General features: G+C 56.4%; 1 protein-coding gene across 4 annotated transcripts in view; it reads right to left on the reverse strand.

Moving 5' to 3' along the window:
- KCNJ12 (potassium inwardly rectifying channel subfamily J member 12) overlaps positions 1–21,768 on the reverse strand; it is a 38,302-nt gene extending 16,534 nt beyond the window's left edge. The window contains exons 1-2 of one of the 4 annotated variants that reach the window (XM_055576258.1): positions 21,170–21,768; positions 1,037–1,122 (exon numbers count right to left, since the gene is read on the reverse strand). The gene's annotated coding sequence lies outside the window, so the exon portion shown is untranslated. The remainder of the gene's footprint in view (positions 1–1,036; positions 1,123–21,169) is intronic. The other 3 variants (XM_055576257.1, XM_055576256.1, XM_055576255.1) reach the window with 3 other exon arrangements.
- Between the last annotated feature and the right edge of the window lie 1,241 nt (positions 21,769–23,009).

Consider the following 23,009-nt stretch of genomic DNA (forward strand, 5'->3'; position numbering starts at 1 on the left):
AGGTGGCCCCTGAGAGCCCCAGGAAAAGCTTTCTCCTACTTGGAACTTTTATTTAGCACCAACTGTGTGCACCTTTCAACAATCCTGAGACTCTTCCCCAAGAGGAAGCAACAGGGTCAGAGACAGAATACAGTGCCCCAAGGCTACAGGCTAGTCAGTGCCATCCTCAGGCCGGACATCCTGGAGAGGCCATGCGTACCCAGGGGCTGGGGCCCATGACCAGAAGCCAAGGATGGGGAGGCTGCTCCGCCTTCATCTGCACCGTCAGCGCTGCCAGCGGCCGGGGCTGGGGAGTCCTCCCGCACACGGTCCCGGCCTCGTTGGCTCCGGCCTGCCCTCCTCTACATCTGAGCTACGTGTTTATATGACTAATCTCTGTCTCATTTCCAGATCTGTGAAAGGGACCCAGTTCTGCTGCCTGCCTGGTAGTCTACGCAGAGTGCCCAGACCCCAGCCAGCACACAAAGGTATGCACACACATGTGCACACATCCTGCGTGGACAGACGGCCTGGGGTGTGGGTGCGTGTGACTCGAGGAGCGTCAGAGTGTGCACGCACGTGGGCCCAGTTTGTTTCCCCATTAACAGATCTAGAGTGGAGGGTTTGGGAGCAGGCAGTTTACTTGGGAGGTGACCAGAGAAGGACAGCAGCTGGAAGCAGGTGCCGTGGGAGCTGGAGGCTGCAGTGGCCAGGAGACAGGGTGCTGTGGTTCATCACACAGCTGCGTGGCCAGAGGTGGCGCTCATGCAGAGACCAGGGCATGAGGAACAAAGCTCACACAATGACCGGTGCACGTCTACACACCCCTGCTCCTCTGGGAACATCAGCAAAGGGGCCTGGGCTGTGTCCTCACGAGGGCACATCTGTGCCTCCATCACATCAGGGCTGGACACCATGGGGTGAGTCTCCAAGTGTCTGTTCTTGCACACGTGTATCTGTATGTGTGAGCTGTGTGTACACACGTGTGTAGGCGGTGTGACATAGCCATGCACACATGTTCAGGCTACATGCATGTGCATGCACTGAAGTCCCTCACCTGACCCTGGCTGCAGCTGTGGGGTGAAGGATATGGCTGGCCTGGTCACCCTGGTAATGGGACAGGAGCTGGCTAAGCTGGGGCGCCTTGGTTCAAAAGAAGAGAAAAAAAAAATCAAACCACTGAACACAAAGAGGAGCAGGAGGGCTGAGAGGGCCAGGCTTGGCCCAGGCTCCAGTCGCAGCCTGGCCTGTCTGTCCTTGAGCCAGTGAGGGCTGCCAGAGCCAGGACACGAGTGCTCGACCCAGTGGGCAGACAGTCCGTGGTGTGGGGTCCCTTCGGAGGCCGGGGAGTCCACCTGGGAAGGCAGCAGGCAGGGACGGGGACTGGGTGGGGCCGCCCTGCAGGTTCACCAGGCCCCAGAAGAGGGCGCTCCAGACGCCAGGCACATCAGGGCCGCTTGGCCAAGCCGCACGCGTCACCCTCTCCCGCCTGTTGAGGCGCTAACTGCACCGCCGCCTTGAGGCCGGGGCACTAACCCGGGTCGTGTGATGATTTATTCACGAGCTCCCGTCCCCTTCCCGTCCCCACGACCAGCTCGTCCGCCTCGCTGCCCTGCCGGCTGGGGAGGGAGGCGGATCCTTGCTCGCAAACATTGCCCGCTATTTATATCTCATCAGACGGAACCAGCCGGGCGCCGCTCCCCGCAGGCAGCCACCCGGCAGCGTCAGGCGGAGTCGAGGTGCGCACACTCCGCTCAGGAGCCTGGGCCAGACCTCCGCTCACAGCTACAGGGGCTTTGCCCTGCCTGCTCACTGCGTCCTGAGAAAGCCCTTTGAGGTAGGGTCTGCTGCTGTCTCCAGCGGGCAGATAAGGAAGCTGAGAGCTAAAGTGGCTTCTCCAAGGCCACACAGCCTATAAGACGGCGAGCTGGGGACGAACCCCCTGCCAGGCCGCCCCCAAACCTGGGCCTTCGCTGCACAGCACAGACCTCCCCAGTTGAGTCCCAGAGGTGGGAGACTCATTACGATTCCTGTTTTACAGAAGAGGAAACTAAGGCTTAGAGAGGTGAGGGGACTTGCCCACGGTCATGCAGCCAGGAAGGGAAGCCAGACATATGACCCTGCCTGGTAATGTGCCCCAGCCCATGCCCTGGTGACCCTCCGGTGCCTGCAGGGAGCAACCCCCGGGGGGAGAGAATGGCTCAGCATAGCCAGTCCCCACTGCTACCTGAAGCAGAAGCCATGTGGGGGTCCTTCACCTTGCAAGGTGGCCCTGCCTCAACACCCAGCCCACCTTCCAAACAGCTGTGGAGGCCAGCTTGCCGGGCTCTGGTGCCTCCATGGGCCCAGCTGTCAGCACAGGGACAGTGTGAAGAGGCTTGGCATCCTACTGCTAACCTCTGACCATCACCCTCACAGACAAGGGGCCCCTCACTAGGCCACAGCGGTACTGGATGGGGGATTCCGGGAATCCCTTGCCCATCCCCTAGGCATCCCATAATCTCTGGCTTCTCCTGAGACCCTGGGAACTGAGCCAGCTAGAACTCTGGCTACTGAAAGGCAGTCCAGGCCCCTCTCAGAGCCTCAGTGTCTTCATCTGTAAGACAGGTGCAGACAGGCCCTCTAGAGGGGCTGTGCCCTCAAGACGTGGGGCCAAGTACTGGGCCTTCACAGTCACTGCTCAGCCTGTGGCCACAGAGTAGGCTTTCATGTTGACGTTTGCAAAGCGGGAAGCAGCCCACCTGCAACCCACAGAGCTGCATGGGCTTTGCAGTGTGCCAGTTCTGGGCTCAAATTCCATCTCTGACTACTTGGTTGCATGTCTAGGCACCTGGCAGCCCCTCTGAGCCATGGTCTCCCTGCCTTCCTGCAGGCCTGTCCAGGTGTGTGGCGGACTCCACTCCAGCTTCAGCAAGCGCCTGAGAGCCAAACAGCTCCTCATTCCACTCGACCCCAAAGCCAGGGCAGCAGACACCCGTGAGGGACACCTCCACCTGGGCCTCCCCTCGGGGGCCCAGTGAGGGCCCGCAGTGCCCCGGACACAGGGCATAGCCCCTTCCTACTCTCCCCCAGCCAGTCCACAACCCTGCCTGAGTGCCGACTACGTGCAATCCTAGGGATGCAGGTCAGACGAGGCCAGGCCCTGGGCAGGTCACTGGCCTCTCAGGGCCTCGTTCCCCAACTGTACTGTGCGGGCATTCAGATGTGACTGCTTTGAGGACCGACAAGTTCATAAAGAGCCTAGAGAAGAGTGACCACCATCACCATCATGAGCAGCAGCAGCATTTCTGTGCCAGGCAACAGGGGGACAGCAGGAGGGGCCCACTCACTCAGCACTGGCCATGCTGTGCCTTCATGGTCTGTTTCCAGGCCTGCCAGGCCCCAGGAGTCCTCGAGCATGTCCATGCAGCCCTTTTCTGTGGCCCTAGCACGGCCTAGAAAGAGTTTCTGGAAAGAAGATGAATGCACGTTTTCCGATGGTTTGCCTCTGGCAATGCTGAACCCCAGCAGCTTCCACTGGCAGGGTGCCAGCCACTGGCCAACTTCTGCCTCATCCCTTGGCCTGGGTCTGAGGTCACCCCCTGACCCTCCATGGCCCCTGGGTTTCTTTGTGTCATACAAACCCTGGCCACACTAGGTATACCGAGCTTCTGAATCTGATTCATCGCTGGAGTCACCCAGCACAATGCTGGGCAGGAGCGAGGGCTGATGTCTGTGTGCAGAACTAGAAATGAGTGTGCACGCCCACCAGGACTTTATCTCGATGCTCTCCCTTAAGCCTCCCAAGAATCTTGCTTTGACATCAGAAGAAACTGAGGCACAGGAAGGTGGCCTCTGAACACTGAAGACCATGTGGGCTGTGATCAGCAATGGCAACAGCCCCCTTGAGCCCTGGTGGCACTCCCAGCCCTGAGCTTAGGGAAGCCACATTCTAGCCCCAAGGTAGGCCTTCAGTGGAGACGTGGAGGCTGGAAGGTGGAGCAGGAGGTATCTGGAGGCTGCATCAGGTCTCTGAGGCCTGCTCTGTATAATGGATTGTAGGGACAAGCCCAGCACCTGGCAGTGGGCACTCAGCCATCAGCTGTGGAAGGAAGGGCAGGGGGTCCTAACTGTCCAGGGTCCACCAGCCTCCTGCCACTCAGGCCTCCACCTCCTATTGCTAGGTCACTGGTTCAGGGGTCTCAGGCCCCCAGAGGGGCATTAAAGGTCCTGACACCAGGTTAAAAGCCAGCAGACAGTGATGGCCCCATAAGCAAAGAAGAGGCGCCAGGCCTGGCACAAAGGCAGGGAGTTGCAGAGACTCTGTGCCCATGAGCAAGGGCAGCATGGGGGCGAGGTGAGCAGGCCAGCCCTGAAAGTAGCCAGGGATGTGGGGACAGACCATTTGGGGCCCTGAAGCCGGGCTTCTGAAGGCTACTCTATCAGCCACAGCCAGACTTCTAGACAGAGGCTCAGAGGGGGCACCTCAGGCCCCATAAAGTCCCCAAACCCCTCTGAGCCTCATGCCTTCCTCTGTAAATGGGGTAAGAAGAGCACTGGCACCTGCCAAGGTCACCTCAGGGAAGCCATGCATCAACACCTACGAAAGCCCAAGGCAGCAGAAGCTTCCAGGAGCATGCTTTCCTGAGACCCAGGAGCCCGCCCTCCCTGCAGCTGGGGAGAGGGGTGGAGAGGTGACGGGGTCAGAAAACCCATGAGCTGGGGAGGTGCTGGGACAGAGTGCAGGACGGGGGACAGCAGAAGGCACTGGGACCTAAAAGTTATTGAGGGTCTGAGCACAACACGCAGGGGCCCAAAGCCTCAGGTGCTGCGTACTCGCAGTGGCACGGCTCTCCCTGACCTGCGCCACTGGCTAATCCGTGTCACTGTCACGGTGCACGAGCTCCTCACTCCTGCTTACACGTTCAGACACGTGCCCTCCACAGTCACGGCTCTGCGCAGCCACAGAACACACAGCCAAGCACTCTCCTGCTCACTGGCCATCCATTCACAGCCTGACCCTGTCTACAAGACTGGTCCCAAGCCTACCCTCTGAACCCACTTGCTTGGGCTCTACCCCCTGAGGATGCTGTATTGTAGGAATGGGGACACAGAAAGGAGGGTGGGGGTCCGTGAGACCCTGCACTCCCACAGCACCCGCACCCCAGGCCAAGGGGAGCCAGGTGGCTTGGACTCCCTCCAGATCCAGCCACCAGCATAGTGCTGATGGGAGCTCCTGCCAGCTCCTCAGTGCTGACAGGCTGATTAGGGGGTGGGGGGCCAGCTGGGCCCCTGCCTCCCACTGGAGCAGCTGCAGCCTTTGAGGGGTGCCACAGGAGGGGCTCCTGTCCCCTGCCTGCCTTTCTGCCCTCCCTGCAGCAGGCGGACCCACCCTTCCCTGGGGAGCCTACGCCTGGGGGACTGGGCACTGCAGGGCATACACATGTCCACAACTGTGCCCCTTAAGTGAGCACACACTGAGTGCCTACTGTGTGCCAGGCCTGTGGGACCCAGGGTTCCCATGGCTCCACTTGGGTCTGGAGTGGGCGATGTGACTCTATTGGACTCCCAGCAACACGGGCCTCAGGGGCTCCTCAGTTCACTGCAATCCACTCCTATGAAGGCACACACCAAAAAGACATGAACCCAATTGCAGCCTGACACACCTGACCCGGTGAGCAGCGTCCACCCCAGCCTCTCCCCTCAGGCCCCTACTTGGTTCCTCCCCAAGTCCACATGGATCTCTGCTCAGACGACCCTGCCCTCTCACAGGTTCTCTGGTCACTAACTCAGTCGCCCATGAACATGTGAGGGCCGGGATTCTCTTTTTGCTCAAGAGTGTTTCTTAGAGCAGTTTTAGGTTTACAACAAAATTGAGGGGAGGGAATAGAGAGCTCCATTTACCCTGACCCCGCACATGCACATCCTCCCCGTCATCAGTATTCCTCAATAGAGCAGGACCTTCACTATGACCCATGGCCCTGCCTGGGTCCGTCACCCAGAGTCCACAGGTTACATCAGGACCCGCTCGTGGTGCTGTACAGCCTGTGGGTGTGGACAAACGGACAAAGACTTGTATCTGCCACGACAGTATCACACAGAACAGTTCACTGCCCTAAAAACCCCGTGCTCTGCCTATCCATCTCCCCTTCTCCACCCCTGGCAACCACCAATCTGCCTGTTGTTTCCATAGGTCTGCCTTTTCCAGAACATTTGGTAGCTGGAATCACATGGCACAGCATGCAGCCCTTCAGGACTGGCTTTTATGCATATGGCTAAGTATGCATTTGGGTTCTTCCATCTCTTTTCATGGCTTCAAAGCTCGTTTCTTTTTAGTGCTAAAGGATACTGCACTGTCAGGGTAGACCACAGTTCATTTATCCATCACCTACTGAAGGACATCTTGGTTGCTTCCAGGTTTTAGCAATAACCAATAAGGCTGCTAGAAACATCTGCATGCAGGGTTTTGTGTGGATATAAGTTTTCAGCTTCCTTGGGTAAATACCAAAGCGTATCACTGTTGGGTCATACAGTAAAGTATATTTAGTTTTATAAGAAATAGCCAAAGTGTCTTCCAAAGTGACTGTACCATTTGTATTCCATCAGCCGTGATGAGAGTTCCTGTTGCTCCTTCTAAAGGTATGGAGCGGTGTCTCACTGTTGTTTTGACTTACCCTTCCCTGCAGAAAAATGATATAGAGCATTTTTTCATATGTTTACTTGCCATCTGTGTATCTTCTTTTGCTGAGGCATCTGTCCAGGTCTCTGGTCCATTTTTTTCCTATTGTCTGTCATTTGTTCTCTATTGCTGAGTGTTAAAGAGTTTTTGGTTTATTTTGGATAACAGCCCTTGATCAGATGTGTCTTTTGCAAATATTTTCTCCCTGTCTGAAGCTTGCCCTCTCATTCTATTGACATCATCTTTCCCAGAGCATTTAATTTTAATGAAGTCCATCCAGCTTGTCAATTATTCCTTTCATGGATCATGCCTTTGATATTGCATCTGAAAAGCCGTTAACTATACCCAAGGTCATCTTAGTTTTCTCCTACACTGTCTTCTAGGAGTTCCGTAGCTTTGTGCCTTACATTTACATTTATGACCCAGTCTGGTGAAGGGTCATGTGGTCTGTGTCCCGATTACGTCCTTTGCATGTGGACATTCAGTGGTTCCAGCACGGTTTGTTGAAAGACTATCCTTGCTCCACTGTACTGCCTTCGCCCCACTGTCGATGATCTGTTGGCTATGTTTGTGCGTGTCTATTTCTGGGCTCTCTCTTTTGCACCATTGATCTATCTGTCTGTTCCATTGCCAATCCCACACTGTCTTGATTACTGTAGCTTTATAGTAAGTCTTTAAGGCAGTTAGCATCAGGCCTACAACTTTGCTCTTCTCCTTCAATAGTTGGCTGTTCTGGGTCCTTCACTTCTCCACATAAACTTTAGAATTAGTTTGCCGATACCTACTAAATAACTTTCTGGGATTTTGATTGGGATACATTGAACCTATAGATCAAGCTGGGAATAACTGACATCTAACAATATTGAGTCTTCCCATCCATGTACATGGAATATCTCTCCATTTATTTAGCTTTTCTTTGATTTCATTCATCAGAGTTTTGTTGGATTTATATCTAGGTAGTTTCTTTGAGGGCTTCCCCAGTAGCTCAGGTGGTAAAGAATCCACCTGCAATGCAGGAGACCCGGGTTTTATTCCTGGGTCAGGAAGATCCCCCGGAGAAGGGAAAGGCTACCCACTCCAGTATTCATGGGCTTCCCTGGTGGTTCAAAAGGTGAAAAATCAGCCCACAGTGCCGGAGACCCAGGTTCGATCCTGGGTCAGGAAGATTCCCTGGAGGACGGCATGGTAACCCACTCCAGTATTCTTGCCTGGAGAATCCCCATCAACAGAGGATCCTGGCAGACATTACTGAGCGACTGAGCGCAGCACAGTTTTGTTGTGGGGGTGCTAATACAAATGGTATTGTGATTTTAATTTTAGATTTCACTTGTTTACTGCTGCTGCTGCTGCTGCTAAGTTGCTTCAGTCATGTCCGACTCTGTGCAACCCCAGAGACGGCAGCCCACCAGGCTCCCCTGTCCCTGGGATTCTCCAGGCAAGAACACTGGAGTGGGTTGCCGTTTCCTTCTCCAATGCATGAAAGTGAAAAGTGAAAGGGAAGTTTCTCAGTCGTGTCTGACTCTTAATGACCCCATGGACTGCAGCCTACCAGGCTCCTCCATCCATGGGATTTTCCAGACAAGAGTACTGGAGTGGGTTGCCATTGATGAAAGTGATTGACTTTTGTACATTAATCTTGTATCCTGCAACCTTGCTTTGCTGCTAAGTCACTTCAGTCATGTCCGACTCTGTGCGACCCCATAGATGGCAGCCCACCAGGCTCCCCTGTCCCTGGGATTCTCCAGGCAAGAACACTGGAGTGGGTTGCCATTTCCTTCTCCAATGCATGAAAGTGAAAAGTGAAAGGAGAGTCGCTCAGTTGTGTCCGACTCTTCACGACCCCATGGACTGCAGCCCACGAGGCTCCTCCATCCATGGGATTCTCCAGGCGAGAGCACTGGAGTGGGGTGCCATTGCTTTAACTGCTTATTATTAGGTTGGTGCAAAAGTAATTGCAGTTTTGCATTGTTAACCTTTGCCATCTGATATTGGAATACATTCTTAAATAAATGTGGTGATGTTATACATCATTTTAATGTGCATATTTTGCTTTATTTTTTTGCTAATGACTTATTACTTGCTATTTATTTTATATGTAGTTTAGACTATGGAAATGATGTTAGACAAAAAGCAAATTCAAGCAATTTTCTTATTTGAGTTCAAAATGGGTGGTAAAGCAGTGGAGACAACTTGCAACATCAACAGTGCATTTGGCCCAGGAGCTGCTAGCAAAGGTACAATGCGGGGATGGTTCAAGAAGTTTTGCAAAGGAGGTGAGAGCCTTGAAGATGAGCATAGTGGCCTGCCATTGCAAGTTGACAACAATCAACTGAGAGCGATCATCAAAGCTGATTCTCTCACAACTGCATGAGAAGTTGCCAGAGAACTCAATGTCAACCATTAACAGTCATTCAGCATCTGAAGCAAATTGGAAAGATGAAAAGCTCAATAAGTGGGTGTCTCATGAGCTGACCAAAACCAAAAAAATTGTTTTGAAGTGCCATCTTCTCTTATTCCATGCAACAACAACAAACCATTTCTATATCAGATTATTGTGACATGTGACAAAAAGTGGATTTTATATGACAACTGGTGATGACCAGTGCAGTGGGTGGACCGATAAGAAGCTCCAAAGCACTTCCCAAAGCCAAATTTGCACTAAAAGAAGGTCACGGTCAGTGTTCGGTGGTCTGCTGCCCATCTGATCCACTACAGCTTTCTGAATCCTGGTGAAACCATTAAATCTGAGAAGTATGCTCAGCAAATCGATGAGATGCACCCAAAACTGCAATGCCTGCAGCCGTACTGGTCAACTGAATGGGCCCAGTTCTTCTCCATGACAATACGAGACTGAATGTCACACAACCAGCGCTTCAAAAGTTAAACAACTTGGGTTACAAAGTTTTGCCTCATCTGCCATATTCACCTGACCTCTTCTTGCCAACCAACTACCACTTCTTAAAGCTTCTCGACAGCTTTCTGCAGGGAAAACACTTCTACAACCAGCAGGAGGCAGAAAATGCTTTCCAAGAGTTCATCTAATCCCAAAACACGGGTTTTTACGCTACAGGAATAAACATACTGATTTCCTTATTTCTCATTGGCAAAAATGTATTGATTGTAATGGTTCCTATTTTGAGTAATCAAGATGTGTTTGAACCTAGTTATAATGATTTAAAATTCACATCTGAAACTGCAATTACATTTGCACCAAATAGTTCCATGGGCTTCCCTGGTGGCTTGGTGGTAAAGAACCTGCCTGTCAGTGCAGGAGATGGAGGAGACAGGGTTCGATCCCTGGGTTGGGAAGATCCCCTGGAGAAGGAAATGACAACCCACTCCAGTAATCTTGCCTGGAGAATCCCATGGACAGAGAAGCCTGGTGGGCTACAGTCCATGGGATCGGGCGCAAAAAGTCGGACACAACCGAAGCAACTTAGCACGGAGCACGGAAATACTTCCTGGAGCTTTTGTGTCAATTTCTTCAGATTTTCTACATAGATGATCATGTCATTTGTGGGTAGAGACAGTTTTATGTCTTCCTTCCCAATCTGTATATCTTTTATTTCCTTTTCTTACCTCCTTAGCCAGGATTTCCAGTAAGATGTTGAAAAGCAGTCATGAGAGACAACTTCCTTGCCTTGTTCCTGATCCTAGTGGGAAGTTTCTCATCGTTCAGTAGGATGTCAGCTCTAGATTTCTGTAGGTGCCTTTAACAAGTCGAGAAAGTTTCCCTCGATTCCTAGTTCACTGAGAATTTGTATTACAAACGGATGTTGGCCGGGCTTTGTTTTCTCCCTTGGTATGTCCTGGTGCTTGGAGGAAGCGTCGGCCCATGGCAGGCCCTCAGTGGTCACCTCTGAATGGAATGGGTGCAGCATGTAGAAAAGGCTCTAGCAGGGAGAGGGAGACACCACAGCGCTGGCCTTGGGTGGGTGAGAGTGGAGGGGCCGAGTGGACATGGAGCACAACAATCCAGTCACAGGGAAGGGATGCAGGCTGGGTGAAGGGGTGCAGGTGGCGGGAGGTGGGAGCTGCAGTGGGAGCAAGTGGAAGACTCCACTTTGATTTTCTCAGTAATGAGGCGGCCACACTGTCAGCTGAGAGTCCAGGAGCCCAGAGGGGAGGCAGGGCCCCAGAACCAAGATAGCAGCTTCTGGATGGAGAGGGAGGAGGTGGGTCTGGGACCAGAGGAAGAGAGGGGTCCAGGCAGCACCAGAGCAGCAGAGGGTCATGCCCTTTAAATCTCATCTCCTGCATGTCCAGGAGGGACAGGGTGGGCTCAGGAAGCAGGCGGCAGGGGACCAGGGCACCAGGGATAATTCCGAAGGGCTCTCTAAGTTCCACTGGCTGCACACTCACCCTGCGGGGCACGGGCGCCACCACAGCCTTATGTGGGGCCAGGGCCAGATACCCCTCCCCTGAGGTACCTTCTTTGCTCCACCAGCCCCAGTCCCTGCCAAGGACCTCTACTCAGGCCACGTGAATTCATTTAACTTTGATCCAAAGTGAAGTGGATGGGGGATGGGTTGATGGGCAGCGCAGCACTGCTCCACCCCAAGCAGCTCTGCCGTGCCCTCGCATCCCAGCCTCTCAGCAGCACTCACAGGAAGGTCTGCGGAAAGTCCAACACACCCACCTATGCTGAAGCACAGAATTCAGCCCTGGGAGGGGTCGGGGCTCCTGGGACAAGGGGCTGATGGATAGATGGGAGCCTCATCTTTGCCTAAGGAAAGGATAAAGGAGGCCTGATCCCTACCCTGAGAGCTTTAGCAGGGCCCTGGCCTAAATCTTTCCGTTGCATGAGCCTCTCAGCACAGAGCAATTGCTCAAACAATGACCTGTCTTCCTATCCTAGTTTTGTGGGAGTAAAGATGAGGGAGATTGGACCAGCCCAGGTTCTGTGGCTGAGGTCTCGGGATGGAGGAGGGAAGGTCATTCAGCCCCTCCCCCTCTTGAGCTTCAATATTCCCACTGGTAAAATGGACAGGCCACTGAGAATCCTTCACCCTCTAGGCTTCTGAAATACTCCTGAAACCTGGCATGCAGAATCACATTTGAAAGGGCAGATTTGGCCCTATTTCTCAGAATAGTGAGGCTCAGAAGGGTGAAGCTGCTTGCCTGGAGCCACAAACAGGGCAAGGGGCAGCCCTACTTAAATCCAGGCCAACCTGGCTCATGCCCAACACTGCACCTGGATCCTCAGCCCAGGTCTCAGCCTTCCCTCAAGGGAGAGCCCAGCAGGACCTGTGGCCTTCCCACAGGACCTCATGTCTTTGGAAGGTCCTGGGGCCTCCAGCCTCGGCGCTTCTCCAGCTGGCCGCTTGCCTCCCTTGGTGCCTCATCTCTCAATCCCTGCCCCTCTCCCAGCCAGTACATTTGAGAATCAAATGAGACAAAGTTCGGGAGAGCACTGTGCGCAGTGCCTGGAACCAGAACACAGAGTAAACAGTCATCTTCATTATTATCTTTGGGCACAGAGTCTCACTGAAACATCAGAGCACTTCCTGAGAAATAAAGGCACCCAGTGACACCATGGGTTGCTGAAGTCACCGCCAAGGCAGGCATTTTGCTGAAGCATCCAAAATATCCTGATGGTCACCAGGAGCCAAGGGAGGGGGCTGAGGACACCCAAGCTCCCGGGGCAGCAACCTCAGGCCAGCAGATCCCAGCGGCTCAACAGCACATCAACCATCTCCAAAGGGATTCTGCCTGGCAGCCTAGGAATGCAGCCAGGACGGGGACACAGGAAGATTGAAACCCAACTTTCTCCCTCCAGGGACAGCAGGCTTGCAGGGAAACCAAGACACCTGAGGAGGCCCTGCAGGCTGCAGGGACAGATGGACTATTAGAAACGAGAGAGGCTGGGCTGCTATGTGAGCTGAGCCTCAGTGTTGGCATCTGGAAATAGGGCAGCTGCTCATCATCCTTGGGTCTAACCATGAGGACCCACCAGGATGAGAAAGGGTGCCACATGTGGCAGGGGCACCGGGAAAGACCTCAACCTGGGGAAGGACAAAGTTTAAGGAAATAACCACTCAGCAGGAGCGAGCAGCAGCCAGGAAGGGAACCATAGAAAGGTATTTCAACAGGAAGAAAAACTCCACTGGCTCTAAAACAAGAAAGGTGCCCATGGAGGCGCTGCAAGGACAGAGTCTCGTCCTTTCTCCGAGGGGCAGGGCAGCGACCACCCTGGAGGGCACATCGCTAGTGGCTCTAAAAGTCGCTAAGGCACAGGCCCTGTGACCCAGCAGGGCTACACGCGGACTTCTTGCTTGCATGGTCCTGGCACAGGGACCTCACGACCCAGGTGATCACAGCAGTGTTATGTGGGGTGATGAGGCTGCTCACAAACCAGAAATCCAGCCCAATGCACGCAATGCAGGTGACTGTAAAACCATTCTGCTCATGGACATGCTGATCAAAGCTGCCAACTACTACACCTCTCCCGTGCATTTCCACTTAGAGTTCCCAGTAGTCTGATGGGGGGGAGGACCATCGATACCTCCCCTTGCAGATGAGCAAATAGAGACACAGAACAGTCAAGAAATCTGCCCAAGGACACACAGCTGGTAAGTAGCACAAGCCAAGCATACTGAATATGCTTCTCTCTCCAAGATACGTTGCTAAAAACTACATATTTTTCTTAAAGGAGAAAAAAATCAGGATGCAGGACAGCATACCCAGGTTGAGTGATGGCTCTTCCAAACTACATGTTCACCCAGTACCTGTGAATGTGAGTTCATTTAGGTAAAGAGTCTTTTCAGATATAATTAAGCAAGGGATCTGGAGATGAGATCATCCTGGATCATATACGCTAAGTCACTTCAGTGATGTCTGACTTTGTGTGACCCCATGGACTGTAGCCTGCCAAGCTCCTCTGTCCACAGGATTCTCCAGGCAAGAATACTGGAGTGGACAGCCATGCCCTCCTCCAGGGGATCTTCCCAAGCCAGGGATCAAACCCATGTCTGTTAAGTCTCCTGCATTGATAGACGCGTTCTTTACCACTGAGTCATCAGGGAAAAATGGCCCTAAATCCAATGACAAGTGTCCTCTAGAGAGGAGAGAAGACTCAGGGAGCAGAAGGCCATATGAAGACACATGGCAGGGACATGTCTACCAGCCAAGGAACCCCAGGAGGGCTCAAGGAGGAAGCGACTCTGCCAACGTCTTGAATTCAGACTCTGGCCCTGGAACTGAGAGACAATAGCCTGCTCTGTTTTAAGCCCCCAGTCTGTTTTGACTTGTTACGGAAGAAAGTAGTACAGACTCCACCTGCTGCCCACCATCCCACTTCCATTTTCCCCTTGGGACCTAGCTGACTGATGTCCTCAGGACGGCAGCCCCACGCAGGGCAGTGCAGACATGTCAGCTGTGCAGATTTGTTCATGCCCTCATGTTCCCAGTTCCCAGATGAGCAGACTGAGACCATAGGCTCAGGTCACAGCTCCCAGGGGTGCTGCTCCCCCACCACCCCCTCCACCAGTGTCTGATCTAAGGCCCGCCAGGAGGGCAGCTGAGTCAGGACAGGACCCAGAGCTTGGCCACCTCGCTCTGTAGCCTCAGGGTCAGGGCATCTGCCGCAGGATTGGGGCAAAGCCCACAAGTGCCCCGAGGCTATAGCTGGCAGGGCCAGCAGAGGAAAGGAAGACGGTGGCTGGGGTCTCCTCTGCTATGAAGCCCCCAGGGAGGGGACAGGCCATTCTGTGGCTGCCCCCAAGGACTTTTGAAGGCATCCCCTCCAATGGTCCTGAAGGCTCCTGGAGCCAGGGTGGGGGTTGGGGGAGACTTGGCCACCCTGGCCAGGCAGGTGCTGCTGACAGCTTGAGGCACAGCGGGCCAAGGTGATGGGCACAGTTAGCCTCCGGCCTGCATGGCAGAGGGGCTGGGGGCAGGGAGCGAGGAGGCTGCCCTGGCTGCCCTGACTGCAGAGCTGGAGCGGAAGGGGGATAAGAAAACAGATTCCCAGACGGAGGCATGATGCTCACATCCACTTCACAAGCAGGACTGCTGAGGCTTGGCGTGAGCACCCGAGCGGTCCTCTCAACTCAGCCTCTCAGACCCTTTCCACGGGGGCCCTCAGTGGGGCCAGGCGGGGAGCGTCCTTCTGATTCCTCCAAACCAGGTGACAGGAGTGCTGGTGGCACCCAGCAGGAAGCTCGGTGGTGGACTGAGGGTGACCGTCCCCAGCAGAGGCCTGTTTCCCCACCCCCACCACCTCCAGAGCCTCAGAAGAGCAACCTGGCCAGTGCTTCCCCTTCAGGGTCAGGCACGACACCGGCCTCAGCCTCGCATTTGTCCATGCTGGGCCACACAGTCCCTAAGACCCAGAAGGCATGGACAGCCCAGGTCTGCCTGCAGCAGGGTGACCTCCCAGCGGGTGCTAAGCCAGGGCTCCACCCCGGGTCCCTGGAACCAGGATTTCTGAGGGTGGAGCCAGATCTGGATTCTCCAACTGCTGCCCGAGGGAGCTGAGGAAGGAGGTGCCCCAGCAAAGGTCCGACACACCTCCCAGGGCCAAGATACAGCAACTCTGCAATTCCAGGTTCCCTGTCCCAAAGAGGCCATGACCACAACTCAGAGCCCACCGCCTGGGAACTCGGGTGGCTGTGCATTCCTAGATTCCACAGCTAAGATTCCATGGTCCCAAGAATCTGACTTAGCCCTCAAGCCAACACCATCGAAGGAGATAGGATGAAGCCCCAGGGGATGGGGCCCGGGGCACCAGCATGGACAGCAGGGTGGAAGATGAGAAACATGGAAACGGGGATGGGGAGAGAGACACAGGGCGCTGCCGACATGTACTGGTGAAGCACTCGGACAACCCAGAAAGTTCTCTAATGACAGTCACCTCGAGTGCATGTAGCTTCATGGTAGGGGTGAGGGGAAGACAAAGGTTGAGAAAAAGAAATTCATTTCTATCCTTAAAATTTTCTGATGCTTTACCATGAGCATGTAACACTCTTGTCATAAAAAGCTGTGATAATTAGCAGAAGAATATGACAAAGTCTATGCTTCCTTAAGTGTCTGTTCACTTGTTTCATTATCCCCTCAACCGAGACATCAGTTCCCAGGCCCCAGCCCCAGGCACAGGGCATAGCAATGATGCTTGCTGGAGACTTAATTGTCAGAAGAATGAATAATGCTGAATTCTGAGCTCCTCGAGGCCTGTGTCACTAAAACTCACCCATCGGAGACCTCCAGGGCTCTTTGAGAACAGAAAGAGAGCCCAGCAAGGATAGCAAGATCCAAGGGCCCATCACGAGGGTGTCATGTGAGAGGGGCTCCAGGGCCCTGCCTACACCCTGCCTCCACAAGGTCATGGCCCAGGCCCCTGGGAAGCCCCACCTCTGAGCCCTACCTGGCCCCAGATCCCAGCTCCCGCAGGATTCACCAGCATCCATCCTCCTCTGCCCTCCCAGTGACAGTGACCCAGAGAGGCACCTCTGCTCCTGGAAAGAGGCCAGATGAAGCCAGCTCCCCTAGGCACCCCTGGCCCAGCTTGGCCTGGAACCAAGAGCCCAGAGGCACAGGGTCGGGGCAGGGGATGGCGTGACTGCTACCACCCAGAATGCCAGCTGCTGGCAGAGATTTATTTTTACTTTAAGTGCTGGGGAATTGCAGGCTGGAGCAGCCAACTCAGGGGGCTTGGGTTGCAGCTGGAAGGAGAGGAGGTGGGCGGGGAGCCGGGGCACAGCCCCTCCTTGACCTCGGCCATCAGCTGTTCAAACACACACACAGAGCTCAGTACCTCGCTATCTCCACATTCACCCCACTCACCCACCCAGCCCAGCTCTCCAAGGGATGCCTCCAAGATGCTGTGAGGAGGCTTTAGAGGCAGGGGGTCTCAACTGCTGCCCCCAACTCTGCTCCTAGAGAGACCTGCCACCTCCAGCTGGGGCTGTCCCTCTCAGGCCACAGGCTGCCCACTCCCACAGTGAGCATGTCCCACTGTCCTCTCCCCCAGGATGCCCCCACAGTTGGGGACCATGGCCACAGTGAGCGGGTGGGACCAGGCTGTGTCCCAGAGGTGAGTTCAGGAGATGAGCACTCAAGGTACTAACACTCCAAGGGAGACCGACAGGAAACAAGATAAACATGAGGGACCGCTTTGCCCAGGGGAGCAGGAGAGGCAAGACCTGAAGGTGATGAGGGCGGAGTCAAGTGGACATCTGCAGGGGAGTGTTGGGGCAGGAGCTGGCCTGCGTGATGGAGGTGCAGAGGGGACGGAGCAGGATGACCTGAGGGAAAGAGGAAGCGAAGGCACAAGGAGGACCAGTCTGCAGGGCCCGGTGGACCAGGATGAGGAGGGTCCAGAGCCCAGACCCTAGAGGCCACGCAAAGAAAGCCACATGTGGTGCTACCCGACTGAAGGCTAATTGGGGGCCCAGGGCCCCCACAGCCTCATGCAGCCTTTGCAGCTGCCACTTCAGCAGCTGGGCAGGAAGACGGAGCAGCGGGACACAGGTGGGGTGAGTGGAGGCAGTGGAGTCGGGAGGTGACTCGGCTGCCCTCGCTGGGCCTCAGTTTCCCCACCTGTCCAAGGGGAGGAGGGTATCAGGAGAGGGGCAGTTGTGCCCAGTGTCACTCACAGCAAAAGCCCCAGCACCAGCCCACACCCTCTGCCACGGAGCCCCTCCACTCCACACCCCATTTGTTTTAGGAACCCCCAGAGGCACTCACAGAGGCTCACATTTCACTGTCCCGTCTTGGGCATCTCAGAAGCCTCCCTGCCTGATGCTTTGATCCCACTTCACAGATGACAGACTGAGGCCCAAGAGGAGAAGTGACTCGCCACAGTCAGACCACCGGCTGCACTTGCCCCAGTTGTCTGCCCCAAAGTCTCTCCCGAAACAAGGAGATCCTTGAGGGCAAGGGCCGGGTCTGCATTTACTCAACACCCATTTATTAAGCACCTTCTGTATGCCAGACATTGCATTGGGGCCACAGCTCAGCAGAGAGCACCAGAGTCTCCACCCCAGGAGCACACTTCCGCTGAGGCTCTGCGGCAGAGAAAGCAGCCCAGACACAGACCCGCTGAACATTTACAGAGCTCCTACTGCATGCGAGGCCTTAAGCAGGCCCTGAGGACACAGCAACCTGGGAGCTGGGATGGCGGGCAGGCAGCAGGCCCTGTAGGGGGCCAGCCCTGGGTGCAGGAGCCGCCACGGTCAGTCTGGCGCAGAGACACATCTGGGCAGGGTATCAGGGGGATGCAGGAAGGTGGGCTCTGGGTCGGAGCCATGTTCCAGTCTCTCCGGGAGCCTCCCTGGGACTCAAAAGCTACTGCCACCCTCTGCACTGGCTGACCATTAGGAAATTAAATGGGCTGGCAGAGTGCTGGGCCCTCAGCCAGTGCCCAGTGAGGGCTCCAATTCTGCTCTCGGCCCCAGATCCTCTGGAAAACCCGCCTGCCTGAGCCTGGCCTCACCCCCACCCCCAACCCCATCCCCACCCCCACGGCTTCTCTGAAGCCTCGGAGCCTCCTGCCCTGCCCGCAGCCCAGTTTCAGGCTGGCTCTCTTTCATCTCTGGCCTTCCCCTGGCTGTCTCCCTACCACACGGCCAAATTCCTCTGGAGCAGCCATCCTGTGGACCAAGCCCACACCCACCACACCTTCCGAGTGGCCAGCCCAGCCTCCACCCCCTTGCTGTCCATGAGTTGCCTCCCCCAGCCCCTCCTCCAGGTCAGCGGTGGTAAGGCTCCAGCTACAGCCCCAGGGGAGGGGCAGGTGTGCCCAGTGTCCCTCACAGCAAAAGCCCCAGCAGGGGCCCAGCAACAGGCACCAGGTGAACCCAGTCAAAGGACAGCCAACCTGAGCTGGGAGCAGCAGGCTGAGTGGGATTCGGGTTGGCCCTGAGGGGGCTCCAGCAGCCTCCAGCCTGGAGCCAGACAATGGCCACAGAGGTTTCTGGGAGTGACAGTGCATTTGCTTCCACGCCAGACACTGTGCCAAGGCTCTGGGTGCCGTGCTTGGTGTTGCCAGCCATGGCCCAGGGCACCTGAGACCTCGCCAGGCCAGAGGAATCTGCTCACAGCCAAGCCGGTGCCGGTGCTTCACAAGTACAGGGCGCTGCGCTCGCTGTGACCGCTGTTACTGTTACCTCTGCTGTCGCTACTACTTCACTGCCTCAGGGCCACCAGTGTTCCCTTGTCCTGTTTGGGCAGACTCGAGAGGAGGGGCAGCATGGCCCTGAGACAGGAAACCCAACAGGGCAGCCCTCTGGCCTAGGGAGAGCAAGGTGGAGTTTTATGCTCAAACTCCTGACAAGCTGTGTGGCTCTGGGCAAGATCTTACCCCTCCCTGGGCACCTTTTCCTCCCAGTACAGCACAGTTCACTGAACATCCTTCCACCAGGTACATATCTCAGGGGGTCCCCTCCTGAGCAACCTGAAGCCCGATGAGGGTCTGACATGGCAGTCGGGCATGGGAAGAGGTCCAGGGAGAGACCAGCAAAGTCAGGCTCTGCCCCTTTCACCAAGGGATGGTCCATCCCATTCAGGGCTAGGGAGGGGGCTCTGCTCTACCCTCACCTGGACAGGGGGCACAAGGTAAGGTCCAGGACTGGGAATTCAGATGTGCCAGGTATGCCCCAATCACAGTGGTAAAGTATCTGCCTGCCAGGACAGAAGACCCAGGTTTGATCCCTGGGTTGGGAAGATCCCTTGGAGAAGGAAATGGCAACCCATGCCAGTATTCTTGCCTGGAGAATCCCATGGACAGAGGAACCTGGCAGGCTACAGCCCATGGGGTCACAAAGAGTTGGACATGACTGAGCACACAAACATATACACACACAGGTGTTTGTAAACACCCAGCATTTGTAGAATGCCCAGTGCATGTTCTTAGCGGTACATCAGTAGAGAAGAGGGACTTCCGCTGCTGTCCAGCATACTGGTGCCCCCTTCTTGTCCCCAAGAATGCTCAAACAGGCCCCTCCCCTTTGCACCCTGCTCTCCCTTGGGGTCTTGGCCCCACATGATGGAAGCCCCCTTTCTGGAGCTGCCAAAACCCGGCCGCCTACCTGGAAGGGAGGGGCTGTCCGAAAGTTGAGGGGCAGATTTTGCTGGGGAGTTTCTTTGGGATAGGAATACAGCACGAGGTGGGGGTGCTCTTCTCACAACGGAGGAAGTATGCCACAGGAAGGCCAGAAAGCCCCACCACTCCATGGGTTGTCCCCTCCCTGGCCCTCCCTGGCCACATGGTGGCGGTCGGGACGGAGACCTTTGATGAGGCACTGCATAGGAGCAAACTAGCACAAGGGGAGGCTGGGGTCTAAGTCGGGCAGCAGCCAGGGCCTGACTGTCCTTTGCACCTAGGGAGCAGGTGAGGGGTAGGCCAGAGGCTACCACCTTCTGGGTTCACACCTTCGAGGAGGCGGCTGCTGATTTCAGCGGCGTGTGGGCGCCTCTGTGCTCCCAGGAAAGGAAGCCTGAAAACCCCGGGCTGTGGGACGGGACATGGATATGGGAGACAGGAGGTCCCCGGAACTTTATTCCAGGGCCCGTCCTGGGCACGGGGGAGCAGAGAAGAAGCGGGCAGTGGTCCCAGGCAGTGCAGTGCTCCGGGAGGATGAGCAGCCCAGGAAACGGGAAGCAGGGTGGCCAGGTCCTAGCAGATTCAGGCCATGGGGAGGCAGAACTAAAGACCACCTCCAAAGAGACACTTGCCTATGCTCTCTCGTTCTGAACACAGGTGTTTAAATATTCACAAGACATGTGCACACTCGTCAGAACAGGCCTCGAATCTCATCTGAAGCCCCACAGGAGCTCTGCACCCAGCTGCTCTCTCCGGGGCCCCTCCCCGCGCCCCAGGACGTCCAGAGCAGACCGCAGCACGGTGAGGAGACCCCGGCCCTGAATCCGCCGGGCTTCTCAGCCAAGCCCCCCCCCCCGCCCCCCCTCTCCGCGATCAAAGCCGATTTCTAAAAGCAAAGGAAAAAAAAAAAAAGGTGCGCCTGGACTCGCTGGCTAGCTCACTCGCCAGCGGAGAACACCGTTTCCAGAATGTTTTTGCTCCATTAGAGCACAGAAGATGAGAAAGAGAGCCGACTCCAAGGACCCGCAGCCCTTGGGCCTGGGGGCATTTTCCTGGCCGCCAGTAGTCCGCGCTCCCCTCCGCATCCCGACCTCAGTCGGGGGGTCTCCGGAGAAGGTCATGGGTAAGACTGACGCTGCCCACGAAAGTGCCTTCCCACGCTCCCTCCCGAATCTTTTCGTGCAAGTCGTCCAGAAGGGGACCGTGGGCGCCTCAAAGTTTCCCGGAGCGCCCCCAGGACGAAGGTTAGCAAGAAGCGAAGTTCCTTGGTGGCGGTGGCTGGAGACATGGCAGGGGAGAAAAGCTTGCAGTCAGCATTTCCTCCGATAGCTCACCAGGGAGGGGGAGAAAGGGGGGAAAAAGAAAAAAACAGAAAACGAGAGGACGAACCAAGCCCGCCGTCCCACCTGCCCTGCTGCGGCACCCTCTCTTGCTCGGTCGGCCCGGGAGGGGACCGGCGGGGAGCTGGAGCCGAGCCCCCGGGCGCTTACCTCGGTCAGTGCCCTGGACACTGCGCGCTCCGCGTCCTCCGAGCTTCGGGCGGCTGTTCCTGGCCCCGGCAGCCGCCGCGCTGCCTGCATCGCTGCCGCCGCCTCAGGGCAGCCCCCGGGGGCGCTCCATGCTGAGGGGCGCGTCGGTCTGGGCCGCCGATCGCCCCGGTCCAGCCGCGGGTCGGGGGCGCGCGCCTGGACGGCGCCCCCGGTCGCGGGGCGCACGCTCGGGTCGGCGCGGTTGGCTTCCGTCCCTCAGTCCGGCGGCTCGTGCGGCCGATCCAACCCCTCCCCCGCCTGCTGCTATCTGATCCCAGGCTGGGCCCGGCGCGCTCCCCTACGCCCAGGCGCCCCGCGCCTCCACGCCCGCTCCGGCCGCTCGCCCTCAGCTACGGTTCCCCGGGAGGCGGTGGCAGAGGCAAGGCCCGGAGAAGGCGGGGAGAGTGGAATGGAGGGCGAGGAGGCGGCAGGAGACTGAGGCTCGGCGCGCTCCCAGCTCCGCGCCCGGCTGTCACCAGAACCCAGCTCGGCAACAACTCTAACTCTCAGCCGAGAGCACTCCCGCTCTGCGCCGCTCCGCCGCCGCCCCCGCCCACCAGACCCAGGCCTGACCGGGCGTCCCTGGCCCCGGCCCCCCTCCACACACAGACACACCACCAGCCACTTGCGCACTGGAGCGCGCGCGCGAGCGTGCACACGCGCGCGCACACACACACACAGACACACACAGGCGGAGGCATGTCCTCCCAGGGACCCACACAGGTGCATGGCGAAGGCACACACAGCCAAGTACACGAGCTCAGGCGTCTGGATCCACACATGCAGAATGCATGCTGTGACATACATGACGGTTGCAGGTGCACAGGTGCGATAAACACTCATACTTCCACGTGCAGGCTGGTGGCTGCAGGAGGGCACCTGTGCACAGATCTCAACTTGCACATTCCCATGGACTCTTTTCCCGTTGCACACAGGCGTGCACACTCAGACATACATATTTCTCCCTCTTTAATAGAATTTTTCTCCTCATCTTGTGCTCTGCTTGACTCTTCCTGTCTCCTGCTTTCTCTCTGTGCTCCTCCTCCTGCCCTCTTTCTCAGAGGACCTGACCCCCATGTGACCCTCTTCTCTTGCCACCCCTGCCTCTGCCTCTTCCCAGCCTGTTCCCACAGGCCTGCCCTTCAAGCCTCCTGGGGCCTATTGTCTGGGCCTCAGATCTCTCAGCCATTGGCAGGGCCCAGGCCTTTCATCCCCGCACACAGACCTGCCCTGCTGGACCTTGGCCTAAAAGGGAGACCCCATTTTATCACCAGTCTGAACCCTTGCTCAGCTCAGGGGCCACAGATTTGGGCCAAGGAGGTAGGTCTGTGCCCAGAGCAGCAGCCTCAAAGAGCTCTCTGGCCCCCTCAGCCTCCAGCTTCCCCTTTAATGTGAAATATAATTATGTGTCTGCACAGCAGGGAGACTGGCTGCAGGATTCTAACCAAGGAGGATGGCTTTCTGGCCACCGCCCAGATTGCTGGCTGCTCAGACAGAGCGGTCTATAGGCCCCACCAGCCCCAGGCTCCCAGCCCCAGGCAGCTGGTGGTCTGGCCTGGCCAAGGCCACCCAGAAAACTCACCCCAGGCTGTCCAGAGTTGGAGCCACACCAGGTCTTCTGCCCAGCGGTGGCGACAGATCCCCTCACCTCCCCGTGCCTCACTCTCCTCGCCCAGGTCGTGCAGCTACAGTGAGGACTGAGGACCAAGCTCACCCAACACTCTCGGCAGGCTCACGGCGGAACGCTGACCGAGCGCTGGCTCACAACCACACTCCACTGTTACCACGACACTGGCCCTGT

Source organism: Bubalus kerabau, chromosome 4, assembly GCF_029407905.1.
Source record: "Bubalus kerabau isolate K-KA32 ecotype Philippines breed swamp buffalo chromosome 4, PCC_UOA_SB_1v2, whole genome shotgun sequence".
Classification (NCBI taxonomy): Eukaryota; Metazoa; Chordata; class Mammalia; order Artiodactyla; family Bovidae; genus Bubalus; species Bubalus kerabau.